Source organism: Polypterus senegalus, chromosome 1, assembly GCF_016835505.1.
Source record: "Polypterus senegalus isolate Bchr_013 chromosome 1, ASM1683550v1, whole genome shotgun sequence".
NCBI lineage: Eukaryota > Metazoa > Chordata > Cladistia > Polypteriformes > Polypteridae > Polypterus > Polypterus senegalus.
Genome location: NC_053154.1, coordinates 320,592,016 through 320,606,543, shown reverse-complemented (window position 1 = coordinate 320,606,543; position 14,528 = coordinate 320,592,016).

Genomic DNA, 14,528 nt, shown 5'->3' with positions numbered 1-14,528 from the left:
ACAGTTTATTGAATGAGTGTGCTGAATAATAAGGGACTCATTCTTCCACCATTTTGAAGAACTTAATTACATTAAGCTGGGGCCGACATAGCAATAAAATATAACTATTAGCTTACCAAATGAGCTAGATGGACTGAGTGGTTTGTTCTCATTTGAGAAAGCTTGTGTGTTCTTTATGCAGTCTCCTGTCTTGAAGGATTTAGATGATTACATTAACAGAAGGAACTTTATAATGAGTGTCACATTTTTCAATTTTGAAGAAATTATCAGTTTATTAAATTAAATATGGGCACTGTAAAATGAGTATCACATTCATTATGCATTTTAGATCCCTTTTCAGTGCCATGTTTTCAGTTTTCAACAGTTCCATTAACCCAGATGGCACAACACCAGCTGTGACCTCATACATCAACTACACTTGGAAAAAAGATCCCAGCATTCATATTACTCTTTAGACCTAATGCCCACCATATAGAACTGCATGTAAAATATTGGCATTTTTTATATCTGTTTTGTTTTAACAATCAGCTACAATTAAAGAAATACTAAATCCAAAAATATTTTTGTTTCTGTGTTACTAACCCCATGTAGTTTTTGATGGTGATGGGTAAGAATTTTTTATCTCATGTTTTCATAGAGAAACATAACAAAGATTCAAATTAAATGGGACCAAACAACAACTAACTCTAGACAATGGGACATTGTTAAACAATGTGAAAACATCCATGGGAAAAAGAAAAAAATTCCTACATAATTCATGTCTCATAATCCACATGTCTGTTATATCTTCGTATTTTCATAACAAGAAAAATACATGTACTGTATGGTAATACTTACTTCCAGAAAATTCAGTATGAAAGATAAACAGAGAAGGCACATCCCCACAATACAGTGTGTTTGAATTGAAGATCCTCATTTCCCCCTCATTTATTGGTCAAGAGTCCTGTCTTAAATTCAGATGTAAAATTTCATAGGATTGTGCCTTTCCTGTTTATTTTTATGCCAAGTTTTCTGGAAGTACAAACAAGCAATATTTTACCAAAAAATATATGTACTTTGAACATTCTGAAAATATAAATGCATAATGGACCTTTGTTTTTTTTTTTTCCAAAGATGTTTTTTACATTGTTTACTGTTGTCCATAGTCAGTAACTGTTTAGTTCCTTTCAATTTGTATCTTCTGTATATATTTTTCTCTGCCACCACTAAAAACTACATAGGGGTAAGTAACATACATTTTTGGGTAGAGTATTCCATTTAGCCATTGACCGACAATTCTCGTTAGGGTAATTGCATCTGCTTTTATACAATAAACATCTGGTGTTTTCTGTAAACCAATTAGCTTTGGAAGTTATAGAAGACAACACAAGTACAAAACTGGCAACTCTTTGAAGTATTGGGAGATTCACGTGTCACTGTACAGAATTGGATTCTTTTGTATGAAATATTATTTTAAACTGAATAACTCCTATTTGACTATACTGTAAATATCAAGCTATTTTATGTACATTTAGGTAGAATTTTGTCTGGTGTACATACTTTAGTTTTGTCTAAACATAAATGATCCTGTTAAACTAAATTAATATCTTGAATATTGCATTTTAATAGTATTTTCTTAATAGCAGATTGGAAACAATGTGCGTTTTTTGTTTTCCTAGAATTTCTCTCAGCGTGTTTCTTATTCAGAGTAAGGCTTCTAACTACATCAGTAAATGTGTCCACAACATCTGATACATACCAAGCAGTTTGAAGCCCATCTTTAATACCAAAATGCCACCTCCTGCCTGTTTCCAAAAATACTGAGAAGTGTGAACAGCAGGTGCCTCGTAGATGTTGAATATAGACTCACAATATATTTACTCTTTCTACAGACCTATTTGATCACATTGCATTGCAAAATTCTTCAAAACTGCAGTCACAAGCAAATGGCACAAAGTTGTCGTGTTGCAATAAATATTAGGCTCCTTCCAAGCCTGCTGCAAACTTTACCTTCCTCAGTGACAGGCTGTGGCTCCATTTTCACTCCTCTGCTTGGCAGGTTGAATTCACTTTAACCTCACACTCAAAGCAGTGTATGGTTTAGCAGAGACATATGCAGACAACTTCTGCCCACTGAAAAGGTTTTCAATTAGATTGAATGCATTCTATGGTGTCAAATCATTTCCTAAGGGTTAGGGTTACTACATAAACTTAGTGTACTGATAAATGCTATTAATTCACATTGGGTCAAAGAATTTTTAATTCTATAAGACAGCTGTGTCACTGTTATAAAAATTGAATTGCTCAAGAGAGTTTGCTTTTCAGTGAAATAGAGAGACTGGGATTTTTTCATGTACTAGCTGAAATACCCAGCGTTGCCCAGGAGGAAAATAAAGTGTTTTGTTTTTTTAATTGTTTGAGAAAAATATAATTGGAAAAAAAACATAATTTAAAAATAAATTAACAAACATTGAAGACTCACTAATGTGCTTGTCTTGCAGTCTTGTATGCATGTTATCATCCAGTTGACAGTTGGAACCGTCCAACTCTATTTAATATCAAAAGCAATAGGGGCATGCGATGGCACTCAAACATAAAGAATGCTGGCAGTCACCTGTAGTTCGCCCTGTGGTGGTTGTTCCGAGTGTCAAATGGTGGGTTAGGGTTGATTTCACCCTATAGTATTTTAAGTCGATCAATGAGAAAAGTGCACCAACTTTCATGAAAATTGTTCCAGCCGGTCAGAAGTGATGCTGGAACATACATTAACTATCCATCCATCTTGTAACCCACTGAATCCGAATACAGGGTCACGGGGGTCTGCTGGAGCCAATCCCAGCCAACACAGGAACCAATCCTGGGCAAGGTGCCAACCCACCGCAGGACACACACAAACACACACTAGGGCCAATTTAGAACCGCCAATCCACCTAACCTGCATGTCTTTGGACTGTGGGAGGAAACCGGAGCGCCCGGAGGAAACCCATGCAGACACGGGGAGAACATGCAAACTCCACGCAGGGAGGACCCGGAAGAACCCGGGTCTCCTAACTGCGCGGCAGCAGCGCTACACTGCACCACCGTGCCGCCCTACATTGACTGTATTATATATAATTTGATACTATCCATATGTATGGTGTTCATATCAGTACCCCATATGTATGGTGTTCGAGTCAATACCTCGACTCAATACAAGTTAGAACCATGCAATGGGACTCTGCCTCTGTAGTTAGAACATAATGTGGCAAACGCGGATGCAGAATGTTCGAATGCTTCAGTGACGCCGCTGGATGGCCATGTATAGTTAGTCGGTGTTGGTTAGAGCAGATAACAGTATGTTCGGTTGGTTTTTGGAACGTTGGTTTGGTGGGGAGTACTCTCTAGAACTAACATCGTCAACTGACTTAAACCCTTCGACAGCTCCGGAACCGTAAGTAATTTAGAACGTATCGCCATTAGCTTGGTACGTCGAAATCTATCTTTGGGCAGTTCGGTTTTGGCATCCGTCCTTCTGACATCTTTATTAACAACGGTCATTGTTTAAATTTTAGCCGATCTCAGATCTGAAATGACCACGCCAACATAATTATTACTCTAAATCTGATTAGAGTTATAAAATACGGTTTGTTTTGAAAATTAGTTTGCCGTAAAAAATTAAATGAGGTGTGCCGAAGAGCTGAGTTCACATCTCGCAGCCCCGTTTAAACAGGAAGCTCTTCACTACATCGGCCGTAAAGGTCTATTTTAAGCACAGATCAGTGCCATGATAACAAAATCATTTCAAGTACCTAAAGAAACAAATAATTCTTTGCAGAGAAAGTATGGATTTCACAAACATAGAATTTACATCCCGATTTGATCGGGCTCCCAGTCACAGACCCGGACACAGACAGACGGACATCGTTTTAGCACCCAACACACTCATTTATTTACAGAATATTTACAATAGTATTCAGTGCACAATCCAGTGCCTCCAGCACCAATCCCCTAAAGTCCAGGCCTCACAGTCTCTGGTGCATTCCGACGGTGGGCTTACCTGTCCGTCAGCCGCACACGTCAACTGCCTCCTGTGGGCCTTTCACTCTGGCCCAATCGGGTCGCTCTCTGGCAGGCGATGGACATTCCTCCGTCCCGCCTCCATCCAATCATCCGCAAGGCACACCATCCAACTGCGTGCTTGTCGCAAGGAGGGACCTCCGGTCCGCAGCCATCTTGTCTCTGCGGTTTCTCGAGCTGCATTGGCTCCAATTTTGCAGTGTCTCCTGCTGCCGCCTTCGCACTGTCGACGGCGTGTGGACCGGCATGCCCCTACCATGAACGCGGATCCGAGCAGTCCCTGCCTGAAGAAAAAAAGGTAAGTCCGACCGCCGCAGGGCACTTACCTCCTGGATCCCGTCACTCCGAGGTGCCTGCCTCGGTGTGGTCTTCTTTGTTGCAACGCCGGCCAGCCGTCCTTCCCGACAGCGTGTCCTTCGGAGCCCGCTGCACTCCGGCAACACCCGTTCTCGTTTCCCCACACGTGGGGAGCATGCCTTTCTGCGAACCAGCGGCGGTCTGTGGGGAGAACCACTCCCACAGGGTTGTGCACACGCCGCTCCCGCGGCGAGTGTGTGGGTTCCGCTGCTGTGCCAGGCCGTCCACAGAACAATGTTTTAAAGCAGGTCCCTGCCTTGTATCAGGCAGAGCATCCTGCCGGCTACGCCACTGTGGAACGGGACCTGGACACAGACAGACGGACATCGTTTTAGCACCCAACACACTCATTTATTTACAGAATATTTACAATAGTATTCAGTGCACAACCCATGATCCCCTAAAGTCCAGGCCTCATAGTTTCTGGTGCCTTCCTTCTGGCCGCCTCCACTCCTCTCTCTCTCAGCTCCGTCCTCTTCCACCTGACTCTCTTGGTCCTGAATGAAGGGAGGCGGCCCCTTATATACAAGCCCGGATGGGCTCCAGCTGCTTCCCGGCAATCCCCTGCGGACACACCCCCGTGTGGCGGAAGTGCCGGCTGTGCACCTGGAAGCCCTCCGGGTGTCCCCAGTCTTATATTAGAAATATTATATATTAAATATTAGAAATGCTTATAAAACCTTTGTTTTCCATGAAGATGTTAAAATTGTCTATATCTTTATGAAAAGTTTTACTAATAGGTAAATATTTCTGGTACCTTTCACATCTTTTTGTCAATCAGATATTACATACGCAATGGGTGATCTCTAAAGGTTGGTATTGAGCCAAATCCAAATGTTGTCTGTGAGGCAAAAACAAGTTAAAAATGTATCCCTCTATGCCAGTTTTCCTCGTTTAATAAGTACTAGCCAACCCGTGGCGTAGCATACGCCGCATAATCAGGCCGCTTTTTAAATGATTTTTAAGCACAGATGAAAAAATAAACATTTGAAAAATCCGTAATTTAATAAACCACCAAGAAAAGTAACATTGCAACAATGCACGCTACGAACCAACATACAATTGTCCGTGACTGAAAACCGGAGGAGCGCCGTCGCGCTTTCTCCTTCCAAAGCGAAGGACGGGGTTGAATGGCGCTTGTTCAGTACGCACTGCCCGCCCCCAACTCCCTACCTGAGTCGCTCTTTCGTCTGTGTACAGTCCACACGCACCTGTGAGTCACGTTGACTGTTAATTTTCCAAACACCGCCTCAGTCGGTTTCCACGTTGATTTTTCATTGTTCTTTGCGGTTCCGGCTGCTTTTTTTTTATATATAATCCACCAAGTCACCCGACCATGGGGGGGCTTTACAAAGGGCAGGGACGTAATCAGTGCGAGCGTATGACCCGCACGTACTGGGAATTTCTCATTAATGGGGAACAATTGGAAGCCACGGTCTCCATCACGAATGGGGTTCAACGGCTTACCCAAGCTGGGTAGACACACGTTGATCCATTCAGTGTAGCCCGCGTGCAGTACCGGACATACAAGTGCATCACAGACCTGTTAATGCTCAATCTCACGTTGAATTTCACTTACCTATTTTGACACCGACCATTGTTGGGTTGTGTAACTATTTAGCAGGCGGGAGTCTCGTTCATTTTCGGAAATAACCAGCCAAATCGCTCCACCAACTAAGAACTGCCATGCAGTACAGAATCGAGAAAGAGCTATCAATCTGTCAATCCTGTGCGTGTCCGGGCCGTGTGAGGTTTCCTGTGTTGAGTCAAATGAAGCGAAAGGCTCCACACCTGGTGGTGCCCTTCCGTCAATTCCTTTAAGTTTCAGCTTTGTAACCATACTCTCCCCTGAACCCAAAGACTTTGGTTACCTGGTTGGCTGCCCGGCGGTTCATGGGAATGACGCCACCGGGTCGCCTGTTGCGGGGCCTGCATTGGTGAAGCAGGTGAGACGTTAATGAACCAGAGGCACAGGGCTTATTGGTTTTTAAAGACTGCTTCCTTCATTGGGTTTTAACCAATGCACGGAACGAACCAACACACAATCGTCCATGCGGCGCTCAGGGTGGAACGGGAGGAGAGGAGAAGGACATCCACTCCGCTCCCTCTGTCATGCTAGTCTGCTGATTTCTCGTTCAGTATACACTGCCTGCTCATGTGCCCACCTCCAACTCGTCACTCGAGTCGTTGTTGTCTTTGTACAGTCCACATGCACCTGTGACTCACGTAGACTTTTCATTGCTCTGTGCGGTTTTGGCTGCCTTTTCTATATATAATCCACCAAGACACCCGACTACGGTGGGAGAGGGGTGTGTACAAAGTGCAGGAGCATTTAAGAAGACGCATGTTTGTCGCGGATGCGAATTGCTGTATGTAGCGTGTAAAACAGTTTGCTATAGTGCACGCAGTCGTGTGTCGTAACCAAAAACTCGTTTTTAAAAGACTGCTCACTTCATTGTGTTTTAACCTCAGTTGTAAAGGAACGTTTTAAGGATCCCATGGGATACCCCTCGCAAACAGTTTTACACGCCGCATATGGCGAGAAACATGCCTCTATTAACAGTCAGCGTGGGTTGGAGCTGCATGTGACCTCTACGACAGACGAATATAAATGACGCCGGTTTTTCTGTGTCGTCGCGTCCGAGTTGGTGGGTGTGGCTCTGTGAGTTGTCGTCGTATCCAATGGTCTTGGAGTTGGTGGGCGTGGCTCCTTCCTGCATGCGCCATAGGTGTCTCACTTGTCGGCGGCTTAGTGAATCCACGCTTTCCATGGTTGTCTTGCCTTAGTGAATTATATACAGTGGTGTGAAAAACTATTTGCCCCCTTCCTGATTTCTTATTCTTTTGCATGTTTGTCACACAAAATGTTTCTGATCATCAAACACATTTAACCATTAGTCAAATATAACACAAGTAAACACAAAATGCAGTTTTTAAATGATGGTTTTTATTATATAGGAGAAAAAATATCCAAACCTACATGGCCCTGTGTGAAAAAGTAATTGCCCCCTGAACCTAATAACTGGTTGGGCCACCCTTAGCAGCAATAACTGCAATCAAGCGCTGCGATAACTTGCAATGAGTCTTTTACAACGCTCTGGAGGAATTTTGGCCCACTCATCTTTGCAGAATTGTTGTAATTCAGCTTTATTTGAGGGTTTTCTAGCATGAACCGCCTTTTTAAGGTCATGCCATAGCATCTCAATTGGATTCAGGTCAGGACTTTGACTAGGCCACTCCAAAGTCTTCATTTTGTTTATCTTCAGCCATTCAGAGGTGGATTTGCTGGTGTGTTTTGGGTCATTGTCCTGTTGCAGCACCCAAGATTGCTTCAGCTTGAGTTGACGAAGAGATGGCCGGACATTCTCCTTCAGGATTTTTTGGTAGACAGTAGAATTCATGGTTCCATCTATCACAGCAAGCCTTCCAGGTCCTGAAGCAGCAAAACAACCCCAGACCATCACACTACCACCACCATATTTTACTGTTGGTATGATGTTCTTTTTCTGAAATGCTGTGTTCCTTTTACGCCAGATGTAACGGGACATTTGCCTTCCAAAAAGTTCAACTTTTGTCTCATCAGTCCACAAGGTATTTTCCCCAAAAGTCTTGGCAATCATTGAGATGTTTCTTAGCAAAATTGAGACGAGCCCTAATGTTCTTTTTGCTTAACAGTGGTTTGCGTCTTGGAAATCTGCCATGCAGGCCGTTTTGCCCAGTCTCTTTCTTATGGTGGAGTCGTGAACACTGACCTTAATTGAGGCAAGTGAGGCCTGCAGTTCTTTAGACGTTGTCCTGGGGTCTTTTGTGACCTCTCGGATGAGTCGTCTCTGCGCTCTTGGGGTAATTTTGGTCGGCCGGCCACTCCTGGGAAGGTTCACCACTGTTCCATGTTTTTGCCATTTGTGGATAATGGCTCTCACTGTGGTTCGCTGGAGTCCCAAAGCTTTAGAAATGGCTTTATGACCTTTACCAGACTGATAGATCTCAATAACTTCCGTTCTCATTTGTCCTTGAATTTCTTTGGATCTTGGCATGATGTCTAGCGTCTGAGGTGCTTTTGGTCTACTTCTCTGTGTCAGGCAGCTCCTATTGAAGTGATTTCTTGATTGAAACAGGTGTGGCAGTAATCAGGAAATTGAACTCAGGTGTGATACACCACAGTTAGGTTATTTTTTAACAAGGGGGCAATTACTTTTTCACACAGGGCCATGTAGGTTTGGATTTTTTTTTCTCCCTAAATAATAAAAACCATCATTTAAAAACTGCATTTTGTGTTTACTTGTGTTATATTTGACTAATGGTTAAATGTGTTTGATGATCAGAAACATTTTGTGTGACAAACATGCAAAAGAATAAGAAATCAGGAAGGGGGCAAATAGTTTTTCACACCACTGTATATAGATAGATGTCCTGTACCTCCTTACCAAATCTATGTGCTATTCTATTTGCTAGCTTACTACTGCTTGATGCACATTATTCACATTACATAATGCAACTCACATCAGCATATGTGTTAATGTAGAGCCAGATCTGTATGAGCAAGTGCATTACACATGCAATGTAGTCAATGAACATCAGTGCGGAAAAAATTCTTTTGCATTCAATATGCTTGGCTGCTGAAGACAATGAGTGCTGCTTACAACAGCCAAACAGTAGTAAACACCACAGCAACAAATTTTGGAAGCAGCGATGGTTTTCCCCAGATCCTCTACTACTTTGGGTCCAAATCCCTGGAATTAGTTATCAGAATTAGATATTATTATTAAATATTATAATATATAACTCTTGAATTGGCACACTTTATGTGTGCAAAGGGCTTGACTAATTTCAGGTGTAAGAGAAACCTATATGAAGTGTTAATGCTATTTTTATTAAACAAAAGCACTGTGTGGGCAAGTGGTATGGAAAAATATTAAAGAAACCAAACATATACCCTTCCTCAAAAGATAAAGTAGCCACTTGCCAATTGGCAAATTCATAGGCCTTTTTTTCTACTGACTACGCCATAGAGCAAACAGCTCACCTTAAACTGACAAAGCTTTTCTACTGCCTCATGTTGCTAAAGGAATGTGACAGTGGTGGAGTACATGTCTACTTTTTTGACACTTCCCTCCTAACATTTGTGTAACTGCAATTGTTTTGTACAACCAGCAACCCTTTTGGGACTTGAAATTTCTTCTACATGCCACACAGAGAGTAAAAATCTGAGACAAATGAGAGCTCAAATGACTTTTCACTGTGACAGCTTAACTTCTGTTAGGCTCTTAACGACTTTATCTTCCTCGCTTTATTGTACTACAGATGTAAGAAATTTGGGTCAGTAACACCAATGTAAGGAGATCACTTCATAAAGCCAATGCCCCCCTGCACTGATCTTGCCCCCGTGTGCAAAGGGAAAGAACAAGTGCTTGAGCCAGACAAGCCACAGAAGATCATCTCTTGCTGTAGTGACTGTTTAGGCTTCTGAGTGCCCAAAGACTCACTTCACTTGAGTCCTGACAGACTGGTTTTAAATAAAATAAGCAACTCCGCACATTATTGGTAAGTGAAATTCATTCTGTACTGCATACTCCCAAACAACTAGATCACAATAATTACAGGCTGGTTCACTTTCCCTTTGCCATTTTTAATTTGTATTAGTTTTGAATGATTACAATGGACTCATGACTGTTGTGCTTACTTAGATCTTTAGATACAGCTAAAACTATCTCAGCGATAAATTGTACAGGGGTGTCAGAAAGGGGACTCAGCAGACTTTGAAGTTGCTTGACAAGCAAATAATCAACATTTTAATTATGTTAAATTAAGCTGCTCAAGAAATGATTTTCTTTCTTGAGTAAGTCTTTTTTGTTAAACAAACTGCAGACGATCTCTAGATGCATGTCTCTGCTTTAAATATCATGGCTGCTGTTGGCATCAATTTGTCATAAACCATGGAGGAGCAAAACTTATAGGCTACAATATACAGTGTGTCCGGAAAGTATTCACAGCGCATCACTTTTTCCACATTTTGTTATGTTACAGCCTTATTCCCAAATGGATTACATTCATTTTTTTCCTCAGAATTCTACACACAACACCCCATAATGACAACGTGAAAAACGTTTACTTGAGGTTTTTGCAAATTTATTAAAAATAAAAAAAAAACTGAGAAAAATCCCATGTACATAAGTATTCACAGCCTTTGCTCAATACTTTGTTGATGCACCTTTGGCAACAATTACAGCCTCAAGTCTTTTTGAATATGATGCCACAAGCTTGGCACACCTATCCTTGGCCAGTTTCACCCTTTCCTCTTTGCAGCACCTCTCAAGCTCCATCAGGTTGGATGTGAAGCGTCGGTGCACAGCCATTTTAAGATCTCTCCAGAGATGTTCAATCGGATTCAAGTCTGGGCTCTGGCTGGGCCACTCAAGGACATTCACAGAGTTGTCCTGAAGCCACTCCTTTGATATCTTGGCTGTGTGCTTAGGGTCGTTGTCCTTCTGAAAGATGAACCGTCGCTCCAGTCTGAGGTCAAGAGCGCTCTGGAGCAGGTTCTCATCCAGGATGTCTCTGTACATTGCTGCAGTCATCTTTAACTTTATCCTGACTAGTCTCCCAGTTCCTGCCCCCCACAGCATGACGCTGCCACCACCATGCTTCACTGTAGGGATGGTATTGGCCTGGTGATGAGTGGTGCCTGGTTTCCTCCAAATGTGACGCCTGGCATTCACACCAAAGAGTTCAATCTTTGTCTCATCAGACCAGAGAATTTTGTTTCTCATGGTCTGAGTGTCCTTCAGGTGCCATTTGGCAAACTCCAGGTGGGCTGCCATGTGCCTTTTACTAAGGAGTGGTTTCTGTCTGGCCACTCTACCATACAGGCTTGATTGGTGGACAGCTGCAGAGATGGTTGTGCTTCTGGAAGGTTCTCCTCTCTCCACAGAGGACCTCTGGAGCTCTGACAGAGTGACCATCGAGTTCTTGGTCACCTCTCTGACTAAGGCCCTTCTCCCCAATCGCTCAGTTTAGAAGACCGACCTGCTCTAGGAAGAGTCCTGGTGGTTTTGAACTTCTTCCACGTACTTGATGATGGAGGCCACTGTGCTCATTGGGACCTTCAAAGCAGCAGAATTTTTTTTGTAACCTTCCCCAGATTTGTGCCTCAAGACAATTCTGTCTCGGAGGTCTACAGACAATTCCTTTGACTTCATGCTTGGTTTGTGCTGTGACATGAACTGTCACCTGTGAGACCTTCTATAGACAGGTGTGTGCCTTTCCAAATCATGTCCAGTCAACTGAATTTACCACAGGTGGACTCCAATTAAGCTGCAGAAACATCTCAAGGATGATCAGGAGAACAGGATGGACCGGAGCTCAATTTGGAGCTTCATAGCAAAGGCTGTGAATACTTACTGTATGTACCTGTGCTTTCTCAATGTTTTTATTTTTAATAAATTTGCAAAAATCTCAAGTAAACTTTTTTCACGTTGTCATTATGGGGTGTTGTGTGTAGAATTCTGAGGAAAACTGAATTGATTCCATTTTGGAATAAGGCTGTAACATAACAAAATGTGGAAAAAGTGATGCGCTGTGAATACTTTCCGGATGCACTGTATTTAATAGAATAATTTCAATATGGTGAGTGAAAAATGTGGCCAAAAGATGAAGTAGAATGTACAGTATAGTTATAGTACATGTTATATTAAATATATACCAAGTTGCAAGCAGAGATGTTGTCTTCTAATTTTGTAGTTTATTTTGTCATTAAAGTAAAATGTCATAGACTTATTCTAAAAATCGATGTTTTCTTTACTAGAGTTTCTCAAATCCCATCATTACTTAAGTAGCACATTAAACGCTTTGTATTCTAAGTGTTGCCCGACCCAGTCGTTAATCAATCCATGCTTCTTAAACGGGCTTTCTCTTATGCCGACAGGAGGGCATAGGCAGTGATCTCCACATTTATGATATTACAGCTATCTGAACATTTTAGAATACTAAAATGTCTACTTGAAAGCATTTTCATGATGAAATTCTTTAAAGCATGTATTAACACTAGAATCCCAGAGGCCTACGAAAAAAGTCATAATGTCGGGCCACCTCAAATTCCTTCGCACCTCTTCATCAGCGTCTTTGTTTTGCAAATGTGTCAATCAGTGCAAGCAGCCAGCTATCGCGTCCCCCACCGACTCGACTGAATTCAGTCACAAAGTTCTCCCAGCTCAAGTCTATTTACCTGGGAGTGAAGTGCCTTGAATTGTAGAGAGTAAATTATATATCATTATTTGGAATATGTACATCTCATGTGTGTCCCGTGTCTACAACGATCTGGGTAAATGTAGCATGGCAAGAAATGTTGAACACATAACTAAAACAGAAACTTTTTTTATGTTACAGTAGCAATGACAAAATGCGGACGTGAAGTGTATAATGTGTGGAGTCCAAATATCAAATAAACACTTTCAAAAAAGGTATCAAAAACAAGTGTGCTTTTATTCAAGAATACAACCGAAGAAAAAGAAATCATTCAGTTTACATCTTTGAATATTTTTTTCAACGACAAAGCATGTTATGTGTAACAGAGACGTGTAAATACCAAAATGTCAACATAATCTTAATGGGAAAGGCCCATCTAGTGTCCACTGCTGTACCGATGCAGATTTAGTATAATGCTTGGTATATTTTGAGACAGTTGCCAACACACATAAGCACTGTCCGAACAGATGACAAAAGATTTTACTTTTTTTTTTAATACGAGGGAGCTTTGCCTCCTGCTCGCTTCGCTCACCCACCCCCTTTCCCAAAGGCCTGCACTATGCGCCAGCCACTTCACATTTCCGCGTTGTGAAGAGGGGGGCTGAACGCACTCCACGGAGACGCGGTCGCTCCTCTGAAACCCCCTCTTAAACGGTGATACAATGGGAAACAAGTACAGTTGCTTCTGTTTTTTTTACCTCCTCTTTGCTCGATCACTTGCTGCCTCGTGATCTGCATCTCGTGTGCCACACTTCTGTCATATCACCTATTTCCATATATTCAATCGCTTTTACCTTTTCATTAATATCGCATTGAATTTTGATTCCGTGTTTGGAATTATTACACCGTGACAATGTAACGTATAACTGCCCTTGAATGAATGTCATCTCTTTTCTCTCTACAAGAAATGTGTCCGACAATACCATTCACACAAATGAGAAATGATTGAACCGTGGGCGTGCTTGAAATTTTCTCTCACGGAATTTCACTTTCACCAAATAACAGATTTTTTAATTCTCGTGGATACGCCTTTTCATTTGGAAGAAACACTACTTTTTTGGCAGCACAAATTATGCGATCTACAAGTCTCCGATTTAAAGTTTAAATCTGAACAATATATTTGATCTGTTTTCACTGTTCCATTATTTCACCGAATAATATTTTCCGTTTGTTTGCACTAATGCGATCTTTACTTTCCTTTTTTTGAGACTTTCGATTTTCATACTTCCATTATCTCTAACCTGCTCTGTATGTGTACCACGCCAACATTTTTGAATTCTTTACGACGTTCTACTTTTTCATCTACTCTTTGTCTTTTATTTCCAGCCCCAGGCATGGTTAAATCTCGGCACAAAGTCTCGTCTCGCGGGACATGAAAGTGTCTCTCTGAGAAAGTCACGTCCAACCTTCCAAGATTTTTTTTTTTTTTTTATAATAGAGAGATTTTATCTGTTAGTTGCACACAAGAGAGTGGAATGTCAGTGCCAAACCTGCATGATTCACACTGGCCATTTTGTTATTGTAGCCTACCACAGCGCAGGACTTAGCAACTTCCAGAATTCCCCGGTCACATCATTGATAGTTGTTGCATTGTGAGCAGTGCTAAGGGAGGCTGACGTCTTTCTCGTCGTTCCACTTGACGATCATTTTGCCACACAGGGACTGCACCCCACCATAGCTTGACACGTTCAGGTGGCTGGGGTCATGCCGGTTAGGTTTTACAATGCCATACACATCAGTTTTCTTTTGAAGTAGTATCTCAAGCTTTTTGGATGAGAAACTGTCCATCATTATACAGTGACATGCAAAGGGTCCATCTGTGACGGCACAGAAGCTATAGCGATGCTGTATTGGCTGTACTTGCCATTCTCCTTGGTCCTTCTATTAGTATA